The sequence below is a fragment of the Vombatus ursinus genome, unplaced genomic scaffold (assembly GCF_900497805.2).
Source record: "Vombatus ursinus unplaced genomic scaffold, bare-nosed wombat genome assembly UNPS02014863.1, whole genome shotgun sequence".
NCBI lineage: Eukaryota > Metazoa > Chordata > Mammalia > Diprotodontia > Vombatidae > Vombatus > Vombatus ursinus.
The window spans coordinates 38,131,338-38,140,511 of record NW_020954641.1 but is presented as its reverse complement, the minus strand read 5'-3'; positions in this window follow the sequence as shown (position 1 = coordinate 38,140,511).

Genomic DNA, 9,174 nt, shown 5'->3' with positions numbered 1-9,174 from the left:
CTGCCCATTGGCTATTTATGACAGATATCTGCCTCTGTAGAGAAATCTGAATTGGTCATAACATAGCCATTTTGCAGAAAATTGGTTAACCATGAATTTGCTAGAGAAGAGCTTTTACTTCTTGAATAAATTGATTCCATTTGGGAAGACCAAAAGAAAGAAAATATAACAGTTTACATCAATGACCCTATCAATCAACCTAGCTCTTTATTGAATACACACTATATAGGTTGCACTGAGTCATGTGTTTGTGTTAAACCTTCTAAGAAGGTAATGGTGATCTAGTAAAGCTGATGCCATAAAATGACATCATTTTTTTTTTGCATTCCTCTCCTCTGATCTTATATTTCATTAATTAAGCAATTTATTTATTTAGCAAGAATTTTTGAGCACTTGCAGTGTGCTTAGACTTTTAGGGTGCAAAAGTAGAAGATGCAATAAATCCTTGAAAAGTTTAACATAGTAATAATCGTTTAAGTGAAGGGATGGAATTATACCTGACTGCCAAGGAATATTTGTAAAGCCTCATGTGTCTCCGTGAAAGAAAATTCGATAAAAATTGTATACCTAAATTCAGAAGGAAGCTCAGTTGGAAGCAAAACCAAATTGGAAGAGAATTATTTAAGGATGGCTTTTTGGAGGAGGTGAGGACTATCTTTGAATAAGAAATGAGCATGGATTGTCAAATAGGGAAAGAAAAACCATAACAAGTGACAAAGACAACAGGTGCTAAGGCATGGAAAGAGAATTCAGGAAATATGTTAATTTAACATATCAATTTTTTTGTCTTAGTATAGATTCTTTTGACAATGTTTTCTATTCTCACATAATGATTTAAGTCCATTAATTATATAATGAATGTTCTGAGTGTTCTCTTCCTTTCCCTCAATTTGCTTAGTGTTTCTCTGTATATATTTTATTTATACTTATATTAGCAAACATGTTGTTTTCCCCCTGTGAAATGTAACCTCATTGAGAGCAGAGACTATTTCATGTGTCTTTTCCTAGGACCTAGCATCTAGTAGGTATATGAAGGTGATATAAAGTTGTATCCTTGACAGTTTTTTAGTCTTCCCAACAATTCTTGTCAAATAAATACCCAGTAGTTTGTTTCATGGGTTTGGCGGGTAACAACCTGTATCAGCGAAGATGTCCTCACACAGACAATATCACAGATTCTTGAAACATTTCTTTAAATACTACTTGTATCATGCTAGGCTAATTCCTAGACACTTAATATATTTTGTTGCTAACTTAGAAGGACTTTTAATGCCTTTATCTTCCACTTGGATTTTTTGGTACAACATATTAAAAGGTTAATAATTTTTGTGGATTACTTTTGTATTCTGTTAGTTGTGTGAGGCTGTGAAAGCCTAAAGTGACTAACAATGCTTACAAAGCTAGTAAATAAACACTGCATGACTAGTCTCCCTGAATCCTCACAATAGCCCTGTGTGATGGGGATACTGGGATCATTCTTATTTTGCAGATGAGGAAGCTGAAGTTTACACCTATTACATGATTTGCCCACTAGTGAGCAGGAGAGTAAGATTTGAAACCAGGTTTTTGCTGCCTCTAAGTTCAGCATTCCTTCCGTTATACTATATTCTCCAGCTTACCAATGACCTTTCTAAAATGCCCAGAATGGAATGCAATAACTCCGGATGGGTGCTAATCATGGAAAATGACAGTAAGACTACTTTCCTCATCTTTGACATGATACCTTTATTAATGGAGCCTGGGATCAAACTAACTTTTTTATGGCTACTTTTTTAAAGTCATTAAATTATATGAAGATTATGGTTCACCAAAATCTCATTTATTTTTCTGATGAACTTTTTTGCAAAATTTCCCCCATCTTGTATTTGTGACATTGATTTTTTAAACCTGATTGTATTTCACATTTATCCTCATGAAATTTCTCCCTACTTTATTTATTACAGTAAATCTTGTCATCCAATGTGTTTGCTCTCCCTTTTTTATCACCTTGATATTTGATAAGTGTGCCCTGTATGCCTTTATCCAAGTTATTGATAAAAACAACAACAACAACAACAAAAACAACAAAATATGTTACTAATCATAGGACCTTGGGGAGCTAGACTAGAGACATCTTTCCAAGGTAATAACAACATAGCATTACATGCTCCTGGTTTTTAAGTTTAAAAAGTTATAATCCTACTCTAAAAATATCTTATATGATTTCCTTATAGAAATTATGGTGTTAATTTGAATAGAAGGGTAACATAGACATCATTTAAAAAGCCTTAATAACTACCAGAGCTCAAAACAACTTTTAAGTAGTTGTGGCACTGTTAAATTCTGACCACACCATGAATTAAAGACAAAGACTTCTTATGAGGAGGAATGCCATCAAGATTTGATTACCTCTTCGCACAAAGTGCTTTTTATTTTATTTTTTTGTTTTTTTAAATGAAGATTTTTTTTGCAAACATTTTAACTCCATCTATTCAAGTATTTCTGAGCCTACCTGACTATGCTATAGTACATATCTCACTATCTTTTCCATAAAAAAGTGTGGGAGACTCTTAAATGCTTTGCTAAAACCTAATTAAATATATCCAGGATATTCCCCTTAATCTATTTGTATAGGTATCTTGTGAGATAAGGAAAAGAAAAGAACAAAGACTGTCATGACCTGGTGTGTGTGTGTGTGTGTGTGTGTGTGTGTGTTTTGTTTTCATATTATAAACATTTTTGCTCTCACTGTCTCATTTTGTATCCTAAATTTGTCACTTCTGTGTACTGGATAGTATGTTTCATCACAGGTCCTCTCAAATCATGAATGGTCATTATGCTGATGCTACAGTTTTCAAAGTTGTTTATTTTTATAGTATTGTTTTTATTGTACAGATTATTCTCCTGGTTCTGCTCATTTCATTCTCTATCAGTCTACAAAAGTCCTCCAAATTGTTCATTTTGAAAAAAATATTGATATTACATTATGAATTGTTCTTTTAGTTCTGCTTACCTTATTCTGCACCAGTTCACATAAATCTTTCCAAGTCTTTTTGAAATCATCTGTTTCCTCATTTCTTACAGCATAATAGAACTCCATTATATTTATATACCATAGCTTATTCAGACATTTTTCAATTGTGAGGCATACTCTTAGTTTCCAGTTTGTTATCACAAAAAAGCTACTATAAATATTTTTGCGCATGAAGGATATTTTCTTCTTTCTTTGATCTCTTTTGGGTATGAACCTAGGAGTGTTAGATCAAAAGGCATACATTATTTAGTAACTTTTTGCGTATAATTCAAAAGTACTTTTCAGAATGATTATACCCATTTTGCCAAGAGTGCATCAACATGCCTGTTTTCATACAATCCCTTCAACATTTACCATTTTCCTTTTTTGTTGTCATCTTTGTTACTCCCATGGGTGTGAAGTAGAATCTCAGAATTGCTTTAATGTGCATTTCTTTAACTTGTAGTGATTTGAAGCATTTTTTCATAGCTATGAATAGCTTGGTTTTTGTCTCTTGAGAACTGTCTCTTCACATCCTTTGGGGCAATGGCTCTTTTTCCTGCAAATTTGAGTCAGTTCTTTATATATCTTGGAAATGAGACCTTTATCAGAGAAACTTAATGTGTTTTTTTTTAAGCCAGTTGTTTCCCTTTTAATCTTAGCTTTATTAGCTTATGCAAAAATGTTCTTAATTTTATGCAATCAAAATGACCCATTTTGATATGATCCTTTCTATTCCTTGTTTGGTCAGGAACTTTTCTCTATCCATAAATCTGACAAAGAATTTTTTTAAAAAGTAAAAAAAAAAGTAATTTCACAAAGTAACCAATATATTTATTGAAGTCTGATAGCATGTGAAATATTCCACACCCATAATTTCCAATGGAGGGAGGAAGTTGCATTTTTGACATTGTAATTAGACTACATTGTTCCATTTTTTCTTTACAATTACATTCATTGAGTATATTGTTTTTCTCACTTTTCTTATTACACTTTTCATCAGTCCATCTAGGTAATTTAAGTCTGTCTTCTTCATATTTGTTTCTTCTTATGACACAATGATATTACAGATATTCCAAATACATGTTAATGTACCAGAATTTGTTTAGATATTCTTAGGTCAGTGGATATCTACCACTTTTTTTCTAGATCTTTGCTGCATCAAAACATGTCAGAAACATTTTGTTGTGTATGAAACTTAGAATTTTACCTTTGACATTATTTGAGGATATGCCTGGTGATCATCCATGATCTTTCAAAGATCACTGATGGTGGTTCAGCAATCACAACTCATTTAGTACCCTAGGCTCTAGTTTGTCTGGATCTCGAGACATGAATTTATTATTCCAGCCAAACTGGATCTGACTTTCTTTTTCCCTTCCAGAGATGACAGTCTTTTCACAGGCTGTCTCTCATGTCTAGAACATTCTCCCTTATAACTTCCATTTCTTGGAAATGCTAGCTTTCTTCTCAGCTTAACTTGAGTGCTACCTGCTATTAAGAGGCTTTCGTGATTTCAAAAATAATTTGTATTCATGTATTTCTGTCATAGTCTTATCCCCAGTAGTCTTATCTCCATAGAATCCCCCCAGAATCCCCAGTGAGCTTTTTGAGGGCAAGGATTATTTTATTTTTGCAATTTTCCCCTAACCCTCCAAACCCAGTACAATATTTAATCACATAGTAGGACTTTAATAAATGTTTGTTGAATTGAATAGAAAAAAAAAAAACCCCAAAGATTTGCTAAGTGCTCTCTACATATTTGGCTAGTATCTCCTTCTTTGACATTTCGTCATATCTTTTATAGACCTTGGCCAAGGAAATCCAAATAAAGTATGAGTTGAAGAGATTTATCTTTCCTTTATCCAGCATTGTCATTGTCTCCTCTTTACCTAAATACTACTCCTACCTTTATCCACTTCTATCACCCAATGTAGTTTTGTTTTCTTTAATTTTTGTTGCTCTTTGTTGCTTTCTTGCCTTGTAATCTTTTTTGTTCACCAACCTGAACTCTGACCTTTATCCCTTCTGGGACGATTCTTATAAGACCATGTCACTTTTTCTTCAGAGTTAGTTCTTAGAAGATATTAACAAAAATACAGGAACATTGCTTAAGGCAGAATACATTTCTTTGACGCTTACAGATTTGGAAATGGTTTTGGCTGTTAGAAAAATACATTTTGTAAGAATGAAAATTCAATGGTGGTCTAATACACTGTAAGATTAATCTTTTTTCCATTTACCCAATTGTGCAAAAAAGTCAATAATTAAGCAAATTTAAGCTAATTGTCAAACTACTTTATTTCAGAAACATGAACAAGAATGTTGCCAACTTACTACTACAGAAACTATTAAAATTACATAAAAAATTACATATTCAGTCACAGTCAAAAACGTAGATAGTAATGCATATATTGTAGTTAAACAAGATCTTTCGTTGATGATGTTGTTGCTGTTATTGTTACAGATTATGATTTCTTTGTTGTAAGGAGCTCCTAGTGAAGAACCTGCCTCTACCAATGTAGATTGGCAAGCTTCATAGAGTCTTAAAAAAGTTTTCTAGAGCACCAAAAATTAAATAATTTGCTCATGTTCACAAGCTAATACGTGTCAGAGGCAAGATCTGAAACCACTTCTTCTTGACTCTAAGGTCAGCTCTATATTCCCTATAAAATTTGGATGTTAGGCTACACACATCTAATTCTTTTTGACTTGTAGAAAACACAATATTATTGCAAGGGTCTATGAGCATACTAGGTATTGCTAAACTGCAGAAAGAATGGGGAAATTTATTTCCATTGGAAAGAATGCTGTGTTAGGGCCAGATACTGTGAAGCACCTGCTTGACTTGAAATACTTGTTCCTAAGATGTTCCAGTCACAACTTGGTCACTGTTAGACCCACTAGTTAGACATTTTCATTAATTTCTCAACTTTGTATCACCATCTCCCTACAATATACTAACACCTGTTGGTTTTTCAACTCTGTGCCATCCCTTATTGCCCTTTGTTTTTATAATCCAATTATGACTACAAAGTCAGCTAAAGAATTGCTTATCTGGAAGGGAAGGGGAACAGGAAGGGAAAAAGAAAGGGGAAAAAGGGAAATAGGAAGGGAAAGGAAACAAGCACCTATTAAGTGTTTAGCTAGGCATTGTGCTAAGAGATTTAAAAATATTATTTTATTTGATCTTCATTTGATGCCAGACTATGGCTTTGATATCTACTTGTATGTTCATGGACTAGTTCTTTTCATATGCAAACAAGTAATAAAATTACCCTGGACAGTTCACAAAAAAATTAGGGTACAGTGTCAATTTCTTTATATACTATACCATATTTCCTGGGGAATAATACCCATAAAAGTGAAAATGCTTATATTTAGGAAGGAGTAGGAAAAAGGATACAGCAAAAGAAAGATGAAATGTTTAAATATACTACATAAGAAAACAAAGACAAAGAAAAATCATGAAAATCGAGGTAGATAAAACTCTTAGTGGTTAGTCACAAGCACATAGATCACAAAATTTCAGAGTTGTAAAAGATTTCAGAAGTTGTATCTTCCAACTTAAATCCAATCAAAAATCCTTTCTGTAATTTCAATGATGGATATAGCAATGATCTTCTAATTTCACTTGAAAATCTCTAGTGAGGGTGAATACACTATTTTCTGACTCTTCCCATTCAATTTTAGAAAGCTTTAAATGCTAATAAGATTTTCCCCCATAACACTATAGCACCACGGATGTCCAGTGCTATGGACAACTCATGGAGGATGAAGTTTGAGAAAGACGCTTTTCGATCTAGCGGTTAGGAGTTCATTGGTTAACAATGGAGAATAATTTCAGTAGAGTAATGGGGCCATAAGGCAGATTCTGAGGGGTTAAAGACTGACTGTATGGTGAAGAGGACCACAACTAAATTATTCTTTCAAGAATTTTGGCAGAAAAAAAGTGAAAAGAGTCATGGAATGGAAGGATCCTTTGGGGATCCTGAGATAGGGAGATTTCTTTAGGATATGGAAGACCTGAACATATTTCCCTTTTGTAGTTAGAGGGGAAGTCACAGAAAAAGATAGTAAAAATAAAACTAGGGGAGGGATTGGTTGATTTAACAAGGTCTTTGAGGAGGGCAGAGAGGATGCAATCAAGGACAGACAGAAGAATTATTCCTGGCAAGGAGAATTGTCTTTTACTCTGATATAAAATGTAAAAGAGGAGAGGAAGGGAGAAGGCCAAAAGAGATTTTAATGTGTGAAAAAGGATATAGGTAATTGAAAGAACTAATGTAAGATAGACTCCATCATTTTCAGTGTTTGTGTCTGGGGTGTTTTTTTTTTTCTTGGAGGTGGGGAGGCTAAGAGTGGAGAAAATTTGGAACAGTTGCTATTCATAATTAATAAGAGATCATTTAAGGTTAAAAGTTTGTTTTCAATGAGCCAGAATGAATAGGCCAATTCCTTCATGGTATTAATATTTCCTATAACTCTCTGGAGTTAGCTCTGCATAATATTACAGTCCCAACTCTTAAGAGTGATCATAATTACATTGATGTCAGTTAAATAGCCAAACACTGATGAAAATAAATAGTTTTTGGATGCCAATGCTATGCTAGACCCTCTAAATGGTGTGGATCTAGACTTAATTCTTGTCTGTGAGCATCTAATAAAATGTCATTAGTCTTGCTTTGAAAAGATTAGGATTAATAGTATACTCTCAGCAGTGCAGATTTTCAACTGGCTTTGGAGCTTATTATGAAAAAAACTATTAAATAATACTTTGTAGTTATTGTTTGTTTTACTGTTAATGCAGAACCAAGTCAGTTTTTGCTCTGTATAAAATAGAAATAAATCAAGAGTTCTTTTATGCAAAACCTCATCTTTACATGTAATACAAATCTGATAGTAATGTTTTTGGTTCAGAATCAAACACTCTTCTTGCTTATTAGTTCTTTCCTAGCATTCTGACGGGGACTTCCATGTAAGTAGACACTTCTCATAACTAATGACCAAGTCAGACATTGGGTTGATCAGGCAAGTCAAAGGGAAGAAGTGCTACCTTGAAATTATGAAGGTCAGAAATGTACAGTCAGAGAAGGAGAATAATATGAAATGAGGACAAAAAGACTTCTGGTAATATGATTAGATAAGAGCTCAGCTCCCTTTTATTACCTTTATTACCTTTTATTACCTCCCTTTTATTCTTTTATTAAAAGAATTAAAAAATATACAAAATAAGGTAAAATAACAACAGAAAAGATGCTCTTCCTTTTTTATTCATAGCTTTCAGGGATTACAATGATTTTTCTTTTAAAATTATCTTGTTTTTATTGATATACTTTGGATTTTTATTGCATAATTTACCTCTTGCATCCCTTCTAGAGAACTCTTCCATGAAATAAATGATATTTTGAAAGACAAAAACAAAAAGAGGAAGAGGAAATAATCAGCATAATGTTAATACATTGAAAAAGTCTGAAAGTCTGAAAGTCTGAAAGTGGTCAGTTCTTGAGCTAAGGATTTAGTTATGAGTTAACCAATAGCTTGCAAAGATTAGCTGACAGTGAGCTGGAGACCAAGAATAAGATATGGGACAGATGTCTCTTAAAGGAAGGAAAGTTCCTTGATAGAGGATAATGATAGAGCATCAAAGACAAGCTCCATAGTTTTTTTTGTTACTTTTAATGTATATCTGCCTCTTTCCAATATCCAACTATTGTTCCTGATTTTACCCATCTGAGGCAAGAAAACACAGATAAGTAATTCCTTACCCATATGATAATTCTTCAGATCCTTTAAGTCAGCTAGTATATCCTCTCATCTCTTCTCTTCTCTGAGATATGTCAGTTTATGTTTGGATTCCCTCTCTTATTCTCTGACACAAATTCTAAGAAGTACTTACTTTCCTCTAAGGGGTCCATCATTTCTACTTTAGCAATCAGTTCTAGTGAGTCAAAATTAGATCCAGAGTAGCAGCTCTCCTCATAGCTTCCTCTAACTTTTAAAGAATGAAATTTTCTTTGTAGCAAGAAAAAAATGTATCACAATGTTTGAATAGTTGAAGTCTACTACTAGTATGACATCATTTATACAAACCTCATTTAGTGAGAAGCATTCAAGTACTGATCTGATATCTTATTGGATAAATAACATGATTCTCTGATATAGGTAAGGAATTCCCATGC